Source organism: Lissotriton helveticus, chromosome 7, assembly GCF_964261635.1.
Source record: "Lissotriton helveticus chromosome 7, aLisHel1.1, whole genome shotgun sequence".
In the NCBI taxonomy this organism is placed as follows: Eukaryota; Metazoa; Chordata; class Amphibia; order Caudata; family Salamandridae; genus Lissotriton; species Lissotriton helveticus.
In genome coordinates, this window is record NC_136068.1 from 1,929,630,473 (window position 1) to 1,929,646,631 (window position 16,159).

General features: G+C 47.0%; 1 protein-coding gene across 1 annotated transcript in view; it reads right to left on the minus strand.

Moving 5' to 3' along the window:
* LOC144770915 (uncharacterized) overlaps positions 1-2,343 on the minus strand; it is a 61,779-nt gene extending 59,436 nt beyond the window's left edge. The window contains exon 1 of the mRNA XM_078655731.1: positions 2,225-2,343. The gene's annotated coding sequence lies outside the window, so the exon portion shown is untranslated. The remainder of the gene's footprint in view (positions 1-2,224) is intronic.
* Between the last annotated feature and the right edge of the window lie 13,816 nt (positions 2,344-16,159).

Sequence of the window (16,159 nt, forward strand, 5' to 3'; positions counted from 1 at the left end):
TGGAGGATGTGGGGAGAGGCGAAGGTGTGACAACTAACCGGCAGTAATACATCAGACAAGGGATTTGCGGTCACTCAAACTCTGCTGGGAAGTGTAGGTGCTGTCTGATAATAGGATAGTAACCTTGCAGAGAAGTGGTGGCACTGCCCACTATATGAACTGCACCCTATTGAGAAATGTTGGCACTGCCCACTATATGAACTGCACCCTATTGAGAAATGTTGGCACTGCCCACTATATGAACTGCACCCTATTGAGAAATGTTGGCACTGCCCACTATATGAACTGCACCCTATTGAGAAATGTTGGCACTGCCCACTATATGAACGGCAGTCCTGTTGAGAAGTGTTGGCACTGCCCATTATATGAATGGCAGCCCTGTTGAGAAGTGTTGGCACTGCCCATTATATGAACGGCAGCCCTGTTGAGAAGTGTTGGCACTGCCCATTATATGAATGGCAGCCCTGTTGAGAAGTGTTGGCACTGCCCATTATACGTACAGCAGACCAGCTTGGAAATGCTAGTATGCCCAACAAAGTGGACTGCCCATTGGCAGTATAGTTAACTTTCTTAACACTGTGTGTTCTGAATGCTAAGAGTAGAGCAGCCATTTGAGAAATGCTGGGCCTGTAAATAACAAAGATAGTAGCCATCCTGAGAAGTTCTGGCACCGGCCATGAAGAGCAGCTGCTGAGAAAACGGACACTATCCATTACAGGTACAACCATGCTGCGCTGCTGAGGCCTGCTGGGACTGCCGTGCACAAGGCCCTGCTGATAAAGGCCCGTAGAGTTTACTGTAAGTGAAAACGTGCTGGGGCTGGTATGTAAAGCATTGCAGCTGCTAGGTGTTGCCACTGGCCTCTTCTACACAGCTGCTATGCTATAAAGTGCTGGTACTGTCCTCTTCTGGTACAGCTGCTATGCTATAAAGTGCTGGTCCTGTCCAAAAAACATACAGATGTGCTATTGAGAATGACTGCCACTGTCCACTGGAGGCACAGCAGCTCTTTTGAGAAGGGCTGGCATTGTCTGTTACACTGCAGCAGCATGCTGAGAGGTGTAGTTATAATGTCCAGTGCAAGTGTGTCAGCCCTGCTGAGAAGGGACAGTACTGTTCTTGAAGTAGCAGAAGTCGTCTGAAAAATACTTGCGGCGATCAATAACAAGCCACCATGCATCAAACAAGGATAGCAGTCCGCTGAGAAGTGCTGGTGCTGATTGTTATACGTATAGGAACCCCATTGAAAAGTGCTGGGTCGGTTCATTAATTGCACAGCTCTTCTTCTGAGAAGTGCTTGCGCAGTACATTAATTGCACAGCTCTCCTGAGAAGTGCTGGCTCGGTTCATTAACTGCACAGCTCTCTTTCTGAGAAGTGCTGGCGCAGGTCATTAATTGGACAGTTCTCCTTCTGAGAAGTGCTGTCTCAGTTCATTAATTACACAGCTCTCCTGACATTAACGGCACACCTCTCCTTCTGAGAAGTGCTGACTCAGTTCTTTTATTGCACACCTCTCCTTCTGATAAGTGCTGACTCATTTATTTTATTGCACACCTCTCCTTCTGAAAAGTGCTGACTCAGTTCTTCTATTGCACAGCTCTCCTTCTAAGAAGTGCTACCACTGTAGTGATAAAACATGAGAGCAGCTTTGAGCGTTGCCTGCAATAATGCTGTGGTAGATCACGGTCCCCTCGGTAGCCTCTCCTTGATCTCTCACCATGAGGTGTTTTCACTGATTTCTCCATCACTTGCCCCCAGGACCCTGTATCCTCTCCCTTCCTGCTCTGGCCCTCGGGGGCCTGGCACTCAGGGCTCTGGTGAGATTCTTTTGCCTGCACCGTGTCTTGCAGTTTTGAATGTTTCATATAAACTCAGATGTGCAGGACACATCTCAAGTGTAATTCGGGGTGTCTCAAGGGTGGCCCCAGTGCACAGCCTGCGTGCACCGACCCCCGCAGTCTGCTCGTGCCCTCCCGCTCCACAGTTCAGCTGCCAAGGGGCAGGGGACTTCTGCCATCCTGTCCTATCCCGCGCAATGCATTCTGGGACCTGTAGTTCGGGTTTCGCCCCAGCGCACACAGTGCAACCGAGGGGAGCGCCAGGATTGGCCCCATGCCACACACGAAGAGGAGCTCCGGGGTCCCCAGCAGTGGGCCTCGAAGGGGCCCAGCCCCCCCCCCGGGGTCACCGAGCTGCACCCCCCGCCCCAGCGCAGCACTCACCTCCCTCTCCGCGGGTCCGGGGGGGCGCTCACTCCGCTCGGGGCCTCTGGGGGGGCGGGGGGACAGACCCCGGGGCGGGGAGGGGGGGAGAGACTTCGGGGCAGACAACAGACCAGAGCTGTACACACACAGCTCTGCCTTGCGGCTCTACCGCGCATGCGTGAACCTTGACCTCACGCTCTCGCGCGTGCGCAGACCCTGAGACACTGATCTTCCGTAGTGTGTACACTTCAAACCTGTATCTGTACCTCAGGCATGCGCAGAAGCACCGCGTGCGAAGCGCAGTGCGCATGCTCAGACTGGTGTAAGCTTTGTAGTGCGCATGCTCAGACCCTGAGACGCTGGTCTTCTACCACACACCAGTCTCTTCACTGGAAACAGGGCTGGGGGATATGGTTGAGCTTATTAAACAAGCATTGTCAAAGCCAACAGGTTTCACATATTCAAGAATTATTGGCTTTACCACAATGTTTTAGCTATATTGTACACTACCGCGCGCTGGGAAGCATGACTAAAAGTGATTGGGGCAAAGGGGAGTGTCCTAAAGTGGATTAGAGTGGGGTGTTATGGAGTGGTGTATTTTTTTTTATTTAATGCATTTTTATAAAGCGCGGACTTTACCCGAAGGTGTAAGAGCGCTGTACAACAGAACCAGTTACGATACAAGAGAGAAATGTTACAAAAATAGCAGGCCATAGAATCAAAACAACGCTGGCAAAAGGAACACAATTTCAAACGCAGCGAGCACATGATGTACAATATTTGTGACAAATTTACAAAGACTAAAGAACTTCCTGGCGGGGGGTCTGAGAAGGGGGGGAATTAGTTCTGAAAGTGTCTTTGGAATAGAAGAGATTTGCGGTCCGCTTTGAAGATCTGGATGGAGGTGATGGCACGGAGTGAACGAGGAAGCAAGTTCCAGATTCTCACCGCATTACCGGAGAACGATTGAGCCAACAGTTTTTCCCTTTTGAAGGAGGAGGGCTCAAGCAGGAACTTTTCCGCATTCTGAGACGGTCTTGAGCCTCCAGACAATTTCAGTTTAATTGCCAGATAGCGAGGGGAGGAAGAGTGCAACTCTTTGTGGGTGCTGGGATGCCTCGTCGCTGAGGCAGCCATGCGCATTATAAATCCTGTATAAATAAATAAATACAAGCCGTTTTGTAAATAGCTCTAGCCTCGATGGGAAGCCATCAGAGAGAAGACAGGATAGGAATGATGTGGTCATCAGTGGCGGCTGGTCCATAGGGGCGCCAGGGGCGGCGCCCCACTAGGCAAATCAACACAGAAAAAATGCTCACGGCACGGGCAGCAGGAAATGTAAGCAGACGGCAATTCGTCCGTTTACATTTCCAGCCCGTGCTTCACAGCCTCAGAAGTGTGCCTGCATGAGTCATTCAACAAGAGCACGTACGCAGGCGAGAGCAGCAGCAGGAGTCCAGAACTGGACTCAGACTGCGCATCTGCGAGCGAGGGGCGCTTTTCATTTCTGCACCTGACTCCATTCACATTACACTAGACATGCTGCGCATGCCTAGTGTAGTACAGGAGCCTGAAGATAGGATCCTGCTCGGGCTGTGACGTGAATTCGCTCCATGCCCTCTTAAATGGCAGGATTTCGCTGAGTAGCCGCCTTCAGTCGCATCCAGAGTTATGATTCGCCAGTTTGACATGAGAGGGCTAGGGCTCGGAGACTTGATGCGACTGGGACCGGCGGTGAGATGCCTCATCCTGGCTGGTAAGTTTGTTTTTATTTGTTTTTGAATTTAGTCTTCCCTCCACCTCGTGTACCCTCCCTCCCCCCGTCATTCCTGCCGTGACTGCTCCCCCCCTCGCGCGCACCCCCCTATTGCCTGGTAAGTTTGTTTTTATTTGTTTGATTTAAAGAAACGCCTCCCCCGCGCGAAACCCCCCTCCTCCCCAGTCATGCCGCGCATGGCACGTGGACTATGGCAGTGAGGGAAGCACAGGTCAGAGGCAGTGCAACTAATAAACAATCCCACGTATGACCCTCGCCTGGGAGAATTTGTCATTGGAAGGTGCCTCCGAGTCCCGACCTTTACCCCTTTCCACAGAACTGTGGCACAGAAGTATAGAGGGCATCATTCTGTTATAATTGCGCATTGTTGATTGGTTTAACGAGTCTGTTGTGCATGTATAATAATCATTGGTGTCTGAGGGGTGATGAAGCAAAGCTTCGCATATTTTGCGACTTGCTGTATTCATGAACCTCGTTTATGTGTAACAAGGTAAAAAGTGTACGTCTTACTAACGTTTATATTAAGTTTAAGCAAAGTTTATGAAGCTTGCCTATGTGTATTCCTAATGCATTTAATCCGTGTCCGTAAAATATGGCCGCCGCTTGTATTTAGTTACTGCGCATGCGTCAGCCACACTCACGTGTCCTGACGGGTCTGCAGAAGTGGAGGGAAATTTATGCGCATGCGTAATTCATAGCTTTGCCTACAACGTGGTACTGCTCGTGCCACTGCTCTTGTGTATGTATCTATGTAGCTAACATTTAAACTGCATAAGTATATTTCTTAGTGATAAGTTGAAAGTCTAAACCATGTGATGTGTTTTCATAATGTTACTTCTATGTATTACTTTGTTTTCGCTTGCTTTTCATGTACCGCGGGGAATGGGGGTCTGACTGCTCTAAAGCCATCTTGGAGGTCCCTTCTGCGCATGTGCGACTTTTCGGGGACCTGACAACCTTGGCTGATGGAACTTAGCCAGCTGGCAGTGATGGGCAAGATGCTCCTGAGAACTGACCTGCGATCTCGGCTGAACGGAGTCACATGTCCCTGTTCTGCTACTTTGTACAATTGTCATTGTAATTCTTTGCAGTTTCTCATGGGAACCCCAATCTCGCTAGGCGGTACCCAGATATGTAAATGAAGCATCCAAATAGTGTGTTATGATTGGTGTGTTACCCAAATCCTACCTTAGGACCAATCGAAATTGGGGATTCTGACACTTTGCAACATTTGGGGGGTGGTACCCTGTCCCAAAACAGTATATTTATCCTGGGTTCGCCTAGGGATTTTGTCCGACTTGTCTGGTTTAGCTGACCTGTCACTGACCCATCGTACTCAATAGGTGACTGAAGATACAGAGCGCTGCGGAGCACTCTGTCCGAAATTGACCATAGACTAAGGTTTTACTGAACCTTAAAGTGCTGGTGAAGCACTTTGCTGGGAGTTCGCTGACCCAATCGGGGTCTTGATCGATAGCTGCAGAGAGGGTGGAGCGCAGGCGTTGCTCCCAAACTGCGGGTGCGGTCCTGTCCTGAGCGGTCCTGTCCTGAGGGTTTGCTGTCCTGTCCTGAGGTCCTGTCCTGATTCCTAATCTGAGGGTATCCTGTCCTGTCCGGGGTGTCCATTCTGCACCTGCTGTCCTTTGAGGGGTATCCTTCCTTGAGGGTTTCCTGTCCTTAACTGACCCGTGGCCAGGGTTTGGTTTCCACACCAGTCTAGGTAAATACTGCTCTAAGTTCTTTTAAACTTGCACCTTTCTATATTTCTGTCTTTTGCTTTAATAAAGACACACCTTGCACATGTTGATTTTTCCATGCTTTTGCCGCAAACTATTGAAACGTAAAGTCAGTTGCATATTTCTTGATATGTTCCCATGTTACCCTACCTTTTAGAAATCATATTTTGCATTGCAGTTTGTCATTTTCTGATATGGTCTAGAACGGCCTTACTTACATTTTCTAAAGATTTCTTGCCTTGAATGCATAGCATATTTCCTTTGCATCTCATAATTGCATTTAAATGATTACCCTGACTTTATTTCTCTATAGTTATGTACTTTTCATTATCTTGGTCATTGATTGCCTTATTCTTGTAAGTTTAATGCTTGATGAAACCGAACTTTAGATAAACATTTTAAAACTTCCAGTTGTCCGTGGTCATTTTACAACAGTATTGAATGTCATTTGAATTTGCATTTGCTGCCTTTCCTTTTACAGCTAGACCCCTGATCCATTGAAGTCATAGGTACCCGTGTCGGTGGATGGTAAGTCGAGTACACTGAGTAATAACAGTAGGGAACACACACAATTGGTAGCAGCCCGTGAAGTCACCCTGTCAATGAATAGTGTGAATTGAAAGTATATGGGCCCTGAAGCCGGAAACGGCAGAATCATTGGCTGGGTGACCTCGCGCGCTCTATCAGTTTTCTGGTAGATCAGAGGATGGTTAGGGACTAGCTAAAGGTTAGGTAGGACTAGTTAGACTAGTTAAGTCGGTAGCTGCTAGTACATTAATGCTGCTATAAGAGCGGCTGTTCAGAGGGACTCGATCACTCTCTTGTGAATACGCTGCTGAAATTCATGAATTGTTGTATTGTTATTATTCTTGTTCTCATATTGTTATATGTATTAATCCATGCGTTTGTAAACCGTGTCAGTCAGTGTTGTCCGAACTCCCCGGGGAATTGAAAGGGCAAGTGGTGAATAGAATCCATTGTCCTGAGGTCACAGGCTTAAGGAAAGTTAGGTGCAGGTTAGGATAACCGGGAAGCACTAACTAGGGTTTTCTGAATACATGTGTGAATAAATGTCAGTAACGAGGTTCATTGGCAAAATTCCCATAGTGGCGTAACCTAAGTAAGGGTCACATCGGAAGAGTAGCAGGTTCCTCGGAGCTTGGGTGAAAGCAGAGGGGTCCGCTGGGAAACCTTAGACTCGGATATATCCCGGAGAAGTGGATGAGTTTAGGGGAATAACAGGTTCACCGATGCTAGAGTGAAGGGTAGGCGGAAGAGATCTGCCCGCAGCGCGTGAAAAGTAAATGGAAGTAGTTTACTTGCAGTAAAACAAAGCTATCCTGTCTAGACACTTGAGCACTGTGGCGAATGTGTATTTGTTGTAAAATAACCAAGCACTGAGCACTTTAGAAAGAAAGAAAGTTTCCGTTACCTTGTGAAGGGAGGGAGTCAGCCGCGAAGCGTCTCTGACGTCACTCCGTGCCGCGCTGGGATTGGTAGAAACAGCGGGCGGGTAGCGGGGCTGGAATTGTGAAGGAGGGGTGAAGCGCCGGAGCGTGAGGACAGTCTCACGAAGGGGCCGCGCACCCATTGGCCGAAATTATTTGAACGCGTGCACCTCATTGGTTGCACGGAATTACAAGACGCGTTCTGATTGGAGGTGACTTTGTAAACAGAGTAAAGCGTAAAAATCGTATGTGGCACTCGTATTGTCCAGAGACTAGACCCGATCCAAGAAACCAAGGGTTCGAAAGGGATCAGTGGAAAGCTAATAGATACGATATCATGTACGGAGCTAAGAGAAAGATGTCCCTTGTAAATAGGGTAAAGAATTATTTCAAAACGGACAAACCGATTAAGTCTAGAGAGGGCGTTACTATCCCGCCAGCGAATACTCCCGCCTCATTCATGATGTTTGACCGAGGGTACAACACCTGTGTGTGGTTGGAGAATTGGGTAAAGTACACAAAAGATGACGGAGTATTGGCTTTTCCGTTAGACGGTACTTTCAATGGTAGGATTTTATTTAATTTGAGAACCCGCATGAATGAATTGCATCCCAGACCGAGACTAACGCAGTATGAGGCATTAGAGGAATGGGAGATTGAGGCTTTTGAAAGAGAGAAACCCCGAATGGACAAAGGTCTGACCAAGTGGTACCCCAGGCTGAAACAAGAGACCAGGGACAAGAGGATGAAACAGTGGAGGCAGAGCATGATTGTTGAGGGTCTGTTTCCCATGATGCCAGCGGGTAACCCTTCTGGGGGAGAGAAAAGGACAGAAAAGAGTAAGCATTGGGGGGCCATGGGGGAGTCAGACGATGAATTGTTAGATGATATCTTTACGAGAAGCCCGCCCCCTTATAATGAGGGAGCCCGACCTTCCAGTGCAGGAGAGAATCACCAGCGTCCATCTATTAAGGAGGAGGACAGATCCCTATGTAGGGGGGGAGGTGGCCAGGTACTGCCCTATTTTGAGAATCCCGGACCCGCGGAGGTACGAAATATATATCCCAGTATGCCCGTGAGCCCGGAGGAAAAATATTCCCGTGAAAGAGCCTTCTTCCCCAGACCAATTTATGAGAACGAAGAAAAGCCAATAGGTTCAGGAGTGCCCTTTTTGCAGCCTCCATATGGGGAAGAGCGCCGGTCATTTGGCACCGGAACTTTGTTCCCAAAACCGAATTATGGTGGGGGACCAAGTGAAACGCATCCTACTGCCCCGAGTTTTACGCCTCACCTGACCCCACAGATGATACCTGACCGAACCTTAGGAAGAGTATTAGATGAAAGGGAGCAAGAGGCCATAGCTAGACAGAGGTCAGAAATAATTCAGAAGATCTCCCAGTTAAATACCAGTCCTGAAGCTTTGACTATTCCGGTAACAATCGGACCCGTAGTTCCGTTGTACGGGAATAATCAAGGAGGTCCGAACCCTCCAGTTATGAACCCGATAATGGCCCCGCCGAGGCAAGAGCCCCTACTGATAGACGATCAGTCCAGTGAGTGCGAGTCCGAAGTTGTGTTCTTGGACCTGCCAAACAAACAAACAGGGAAGGGAGTGCAGAAGAGGCATAATCCTTTTGATACAAAATAAATTAAATTAGAATCAGCAACGGGTACCAGGAGTGTCTCTTTGGTAACGCCAGAAGAAATTGAAAATTGGAGTCGTGAATTAGAAAAACAGGCTCCGCAAACGAAACCTTTAGACCTCTATAAACTGAGAGTAGAGATAGAGGAATTAATGGCAGGAAATGTGGGATTAGATAGATTGAATACTTATTCTGAAGAAGAATTGCTGTTTATGTGTAAAAGCCTTACCCGGAGTACTAGGGTGCTCCACGAAAAACTGACCGACACCGCAGCTAGTATGGGGATAGATATATCCCGATCGAAGCCCTTGCAGAAACCATACCGAGCTGAGTTCTCAGACAAGGATTTAGAGAACTTGAATGTGTCAGGGAGGAAGTTGCAGATTAAAGAGTTGCTTGCAGTTTTGCAAAAATGGGGAGACGTGGAAAGGTGGAAAACGAGGTGGGCACGAAAGAAAGATGAGGCCCGATCGAGACAAGCTACCTCTGAGTTCCCTCTGAGAGAAGTAGACAAGCCCGAAACATTATGCCCCATGCGTGAAGTACCAGGTGGGAGGTATGTGCACGTTCCATGGTCCAGACAGGATATTGTGTCCTTTACTAACGATTTTCCGAAACTACGCGAGAAGCCGGTTGAATGGTACCGGCAAGTGGAAAGGTTCGTAAAGGTGCAGAAATGCCTGTGGAAAGACCTGGATGGGTTTTTCGACATTGTGGTCCCGGTCGATCTATGGACCGAGTGTAAAATAGCCATAGCCTGGCCCAGTGAGGAGTACACAAGAGATAAAGAAACAGGGGAACCTTCGAAGGAAGTCATGAGAAAGTATGAGCAGGTAATTCAGCACTTGAAAGAGAAGGTGCCCGCAAAGGAAACAGATTGGACCAGGATAGATAGAACAACGCAGGAAAGAGATGAGACAGTGCACTCCTATTATGAAAGGCTGTTACAGGTGTTTAAAACCTACAGTGGTATAGATAACATCGAGATGAAGGATATGACGCACTTTATTTACAGGTTTGTAAACGGTTTAAGACCTGAAATTTGTCAGTGGATAAAAGATAACAAGATCTGTTGGCACTCCAAAAAGGTAGACGAGGTCCTGCGGTACGCAAAGTACTGCGAGGACGAGATGGCAGAAAAGAAAAAAGCTCTCAAGGAGAAAGTGATGTGGGCTCAGGTGAAGCTCGCAGAACAGCAGGAAAAGCATTTGAATAACATGGTAAAAAATGCTAAGAACGAAGGTCCTGGGGGAGGGGGAGGAGGCAAGCCCCGGCCCAAAATGAGCAGGGAAGAGGCTATGAAGAAATTTCCCTGCCATCAGTGCGGCGAAATTGGACACTGGCGTAACGAGTGTCCTTACTTGCCGGATGATAACCCCAAAACACCTGATTTAACTCCACAGACGCAGAAAGAAAGACCAAGAAAGACTCAACCACAGGTAAAAACAGTTCAGGTGCCCCGAGCACCAAAGCAGGTATACAAGGGAAAACAAGCAGAGGGAGATGAGATAGAAGTCTGGGAAAGCAATGAGAACAGAAATGCAGCAACTTCGCAGTATCTTTTAAATGATACCTTCCTTTGTGATGACCAGTACTGACGTGGCCTGAGAGGGGAGGACGAGGAGTGCGTACTTGGCGCCTCCTTGCCGGTAGACCAGTCCGGACCATACATTGAAGGAAAGGTTGACGGAAAGGATGTCACCTTTCTGTTGGACACTGGCGCTACCCGTTCTACTGTGAGAACAGTGGACGTTCCAAACCTACCCCTCTCGGGAGAAGCCATCCAAGTAGTGGGTGTATCTAATCAATTGATTAGTACTCCTGTTACCAAGCCCATGGAAATATCAATTGGAAACTTTAAGGAAATGCATAGATTTGTCGTTTGCGACACCAGTCCAGTGAACTTGCTGGGACGTGATTTGCTGTGCAAAATGAACTGTACCATCTTTTGCACACCAAAGGGTGTTGAAATTCAGACCCCAGATGAAGACGGCATTTATAAATTAATGTTAGTCCGCCCTGACTCGGAAATTAAACGAATGACCATGCAGGATTTACCCAAAGAACTCCAAGAAGCAGTGAAGCCAGAGGTGTGGGACTTTACTGGGAAAGATGTAGGGTTAATGAAAAATGTGGACCCCATACAGATAGCTATAAAGGACAATGCAGTATACCCCAATACTAAACCCTACAGAATGAATGCAGAAGTGAAAGCTGGTGTTACTCTGGAAATACAGAAATTGCTAGAAGGAAACATCATACAGGAGGTAATGAGTAGCCCATGCTCCCCGATTATGGGCATCAAGAAGCCTAGTGGCAAGTACAGAGTAGTGCAGGATCTACGAAAAGTCAACAAGATAGTAGTTCCCTGTTGCCCTATTGTCCCGAACCCAGCAGTGATTCTGTATCAGATTCCCTGGGATGCAGAGTGGTTCACTGTGATAGACCTGTGTCATGCATTCTTTTCCATTCCCTTGCATCCAGATAGCAAGTTTCTTTTCTCATTTGCCTTCAATGGTCACGTGTATTGCTGGAACCGGGTCCCTCAAGGGTATACAGAGAGCCCCTCTATCTTTAATCAGATCTTGAAAAAATGTTTGGAAACTTTGGTCTTACCTGGGAACTCCGTCTTAGTGCAATACATAGATGACCTCTTGGTGGCGTCTAAAAGTCATAAGGATTGTGTGATTGACACCATTGCCCTACTGAATCACCTGTGTGAGAAGGGACATAAAGTGGCCCCTGACAAGTTACAGTTCTGTGCAAAATCGGTGAAATATCTGGGGCACCAGATAGAAAAAGGTGTCAGAAAAGTGACATCGGAAAGAGTGAGAATAATTCAAAAGATGCAGTTACCCCGTACTCAGAAAGAGATCAGAATGTTCCTGGGTGTGATAGGATACTGCAGGCAGTGGATTCTGGGATTTGCAGTCCTAGCTAGGCCTTTGATAAAAATGACCAAGAGAGGAGCACCTGATATTGTAGAATGGAATGATGAAAGCTTAACAGCCTTCACCAAACTGCGGGATTGTCTGTGTACAGCCCCTGCATTGGGAATGCCAGACTATTCCAAAGAATTTGCCCTATTCTGTGACACTCGCGATAATTGCGCGTTGTCTGTCCTAACTCAAGAACATGGCACAACCAGAAGGCCTGTGGCATATTTCTCTGCCACCTTGGATCCAGTGGCTGCTAGATTACCTGGTTGTCTGAAAGCAGTAGCTGCTACCTGTGCCAGTTTAGAACAGAGTGAGTCCATTGTCATGGGACATCCCGTCACTGTGTATGTCCCACATGGAGTGGTAATTTTACTGACCAGAACAAAGACTCAGTATCTCACCCCTAGTCGGCTGACTAAATATGAGAGGATTCTTGTGGGTGCTGCAAATGTAAACATTGTTAGGTGCAGTATTCTGAACCCAGCCACCTTGCTCCCCGACCCAAAGGATATGGAAGGGGGGGTGGATGATGAACATGATTGTATTGATCTAACAGAATTCAACACCAAGCCACGCCCAGACATAAAAGAAACGCCATTGCCTGTGCATGATAAGCAACTATTTGTGGATGGTTCATGTCTAAGACATGAACAAGGAGGCCTGAGTGCTGCCTATGCAGTAGTGTCCTTAGAGAAAATTGAGGAAGCAGGTTATCTATATCACATCAAGTCTGCACAAGTAGCCGAATTGATTGCTATAATAAAAGCTTGCCAAATTGGGAAGAACCTGCGCATAACAGTGTATACTGACAGTCAGTACTGTTATGGGGTCGTGCATGACTTTGGCCAGTTGTGGCTACAGAGGGAGTTCCTGACTTCATCAGGTACCCCTATTCGAAATGGAAAAGTTGTTCAGGACCTTTTAGAGGCAATCCAGTTACCAAAGGAACTGGCAGTGGTAAAATGTGCTGCTCATAAGAAGAGCATGGACAAGGTATCACTGGGAAACGATTATGCTGATCGAGTGGCCCAATGGTGCGCAAGAGATCGGTATATCGTAAATCCAAAACGAGGGGGGCCAGGAACCAGCTGCCAACTTCAGGTGTTTGAAGAAGTGCCTACATGGGATGAAGTGAAAGAGTGGCAGCAGGCGGCACCTTGGCAAGAAAGAGAGAAGTGGAAGGACGATGGGTGTAGACCAAGACGTGTGGATGGTGTCATCTTAGGCCCAACTGGTATGCCTGTGTTGCCTAGACACCTACTTAGCACAATGGCGAGGTTGATACATGAAGGATCACACATTGGTAGGGACGCCATGATTCTAGTGTTCCAACAGACTTGGTACAGTAAAAAGTTCAGGAAAGTAGCAGAGTCCCTCTGCCAGAGGTGCCTGTCATGTCAAAAGATGAACCCAGGGAAGAAAACTGTGGTGGAACTGGGGAAAATTGGGAGGTCCGGGGGTCCCTTTGTAAGGATACAGGTTGATTTCATCACCATGCCCCGTTGTGAAGGGAAACGATATGTCCTTGTCATGGTCTGTTTATTTTCAAAGTGGGTGGAAGCTTTCCCTACTCCCCAAAATGACGCAAAAACAGTAGCTAAGTGTTTATTGAAAGAACTGATACCTAGGTTCGGGGTTCCAGTCACTATTGAATCAGATCAAGGCTCACATTTTCAGAATGCAGTGATCGACGAACTCTGTAAGGCCTTTGGAATTTCACAAAAGCTTCACTGTGCCTACCGTCCAGAGGCTTCTGGAGTAGTGGAACAAATAAATGGAACTATCAAAAACAGACTAGCAAAACTGTGTGATGCAACTAAATTGACCTGGGTGAAGGCCCTGCCCTTGGTCCTGATGGGACTCAGAAGTATTCCTGATCGCAAGACAGGCCTAAGTCCCCATGAAATCATTATGGGAAGAGTGATGAGACAAGCATGGGTACCAGGAAGCAAACTGTTGAGTATTACTGATGATTTGGTGCTTGAATACTGCAAGAGATTGGGTGACCAAGTGCGTTCTATCTCTCGCCAGATCAGAGAAGACGCCATCCTCAATCCAACGACTCCTCTCCACAAACTGGTCCCGGGGGACTGGGTGAAGATAAAGAAGCATACTCGGAAGAGCTGCCTGGAGCCAAGGTGGGGAGAAAAACGGCAGGTGATCCTGGTAACTACCACAGCAGTAAAGTGTGCAGGAGTTCCACGCTGGGTACACGCCAGCCACACCCAGAAGGTACCACCAGACGAGGTGCCTGAAGCAGAAGGACGTCCAGCAGAGGACTCTGCAGGAACCAGACCGGAAGTAGCTGATGACGTACAGCCCAGTACCAGTCAAGCTGCAGAATCAGCAGACGTTGGCCCAAGGATAGTTGATGACGAACTACCAAGAGTCCAGCCTGCTGAAGGGGTCCAAGAAGCTGAGCCAGAAGTAGCTGAAGACGAGCTGCCAAGTATATGGCCAGAAGAGTGGATTCCACTGATTGATCTCACTGAAGACCCCATTCGAACAAGTGAGCGACTACAGGAAGGTAGAGAGTGGGAGGAAAAGCAAGGCACAGGCGAAGAACCTCAGAATCTTGAGATTCACATCAAAACTGAGGAAGGAGAAGGTCAGACAGGGACAGAGCACGTGATTGATACAGAACGAGTGAATAAGACTGAACAAGTGCCCGATACTGAACAAGTGAAGGATACAGAGCAAGTGTTTGATACACCTCCACTGACTCCTGATATCGGGAAGGGACAGACTAGACATAGTGTAATAGTTCGAGCAGAAGAAAGTCCAGAGATCGAAGTGCTTGAACAGGATCAGATAGAATTAGAAGAACGTGTTCAGGAAACAGAGTCAGAGACACTTGAAGAGCAAACACACAATTTACCTGAACAAGGCCAGATTAGTAACCAGGCAGAAGAAATAGATGCGAGCCCTGGAATTAGTCAGATAGAAGAAGAAGAAACTGAAACAGAATTACCATCAGTAAATGAGAACAAAAGGGCAAGAGAAGGAAACGAAGTCCAAGTACCAACTAAAAGGCTTAAGAAAAGAAAGCATCTTGAGCCTAGATTCGTAAAGAAATTAAGACTAAGGATAAAGACAGTAGAAGAAAAACGTGCAGAAGAAAGGAGAAGTGCTCGAATAGCTAAACAACAAGAGGATACTTCCAACAGAAGGAGTGATCGAATAAAAAGACAAAACAAAAAGTACAAGTCACCTGAATGGACACTTGTGTTGGAAGAACTTGAAGATCTTGATATAACTGACGTAAGCGACGGAGAGCCCGTCCCTGAGTACTCTGACGAAGAAGAAGACGAGCCACCGTGAATTTGCACAAAGTAAGATACTCGTGTAAAGTAACAAAGAGGGGTTGAGAAACTTCTTCTGAAGCCGAAATGTCTGATTCAAACGTGAATGGTAGACCTAGTCGCAGCTGTTGCAAAACATGCTGTAAGGTATGTGTCTGTAGTGTAGTTGTCCTGATATTAGTTTGGATAGGATTAACAATTTTTATTCCCTTTGCTGTAAGTAAAGATACTAATATTGTCCCTACTGAAATTGTAAATACTGACAGTGAGGAGCTGACAACACAGAGTGTAGCAAGACATGAGAGAGCATTGAGACAAACAAAACAAGACTTAGAAGCATCAGATGAGGGAGGACTACATTATCACGGAATTAAGAATAAGACACACTTAAATGTTTTCGCAAACTTGTTAATACACTATGTAGAGACTATGGAAATTGAAGATTGCTATGTCTGCATGAAGCTACCTACCTCTGTGGCTGAAGGCGTGACATACCATCACTTGCCGTTGACATATGGAATCTCCTGTAGTATTTTAGCTAGTTTATTTTACAAAAGAGGACCGTTACAGTACTATTACTCTAACAATGACGTGATCTTTTCTGAGCTTCCTATACGTGGGAACTTGAATCCTGTACATACCAAGAGTGACGTAATACGATACATGGGAGACTATTTTCTGACTATAGGTAACATTGACATAGCTGACGCACACAGAGATAACTTGACTTGTTCTTTGCGTGAGCAGGAAAAGATGTTCCTGAACATGGCAGAGAAAAGGAGAATTAAAATACAAAAGAAGGCTAATGACGAAAGTCAGAAAAAGCCAAGATGGGCAGAGAACATGGAAGGCACCTCAACTGGTGGGGCGGGTCCTGCTCTGTTGCTGGATTTTGAAAAGAAAGGCAAGCTATGTCTTCATCGCGAGAAGACTAGCTATTATAATAACATTTTCATTGGTTCCAGTGAATGCGAACATAATTACAAGGTAATTGGAGGTTGGGGTTTCAAAAATGGGTCAGAGCCTGTGTTTCCTGGAATTTATTATATCTGTGGGGACAAGGCTTATTTCAAATTGCCGGATCACTGGTATGGAAGCTGCTATTTTG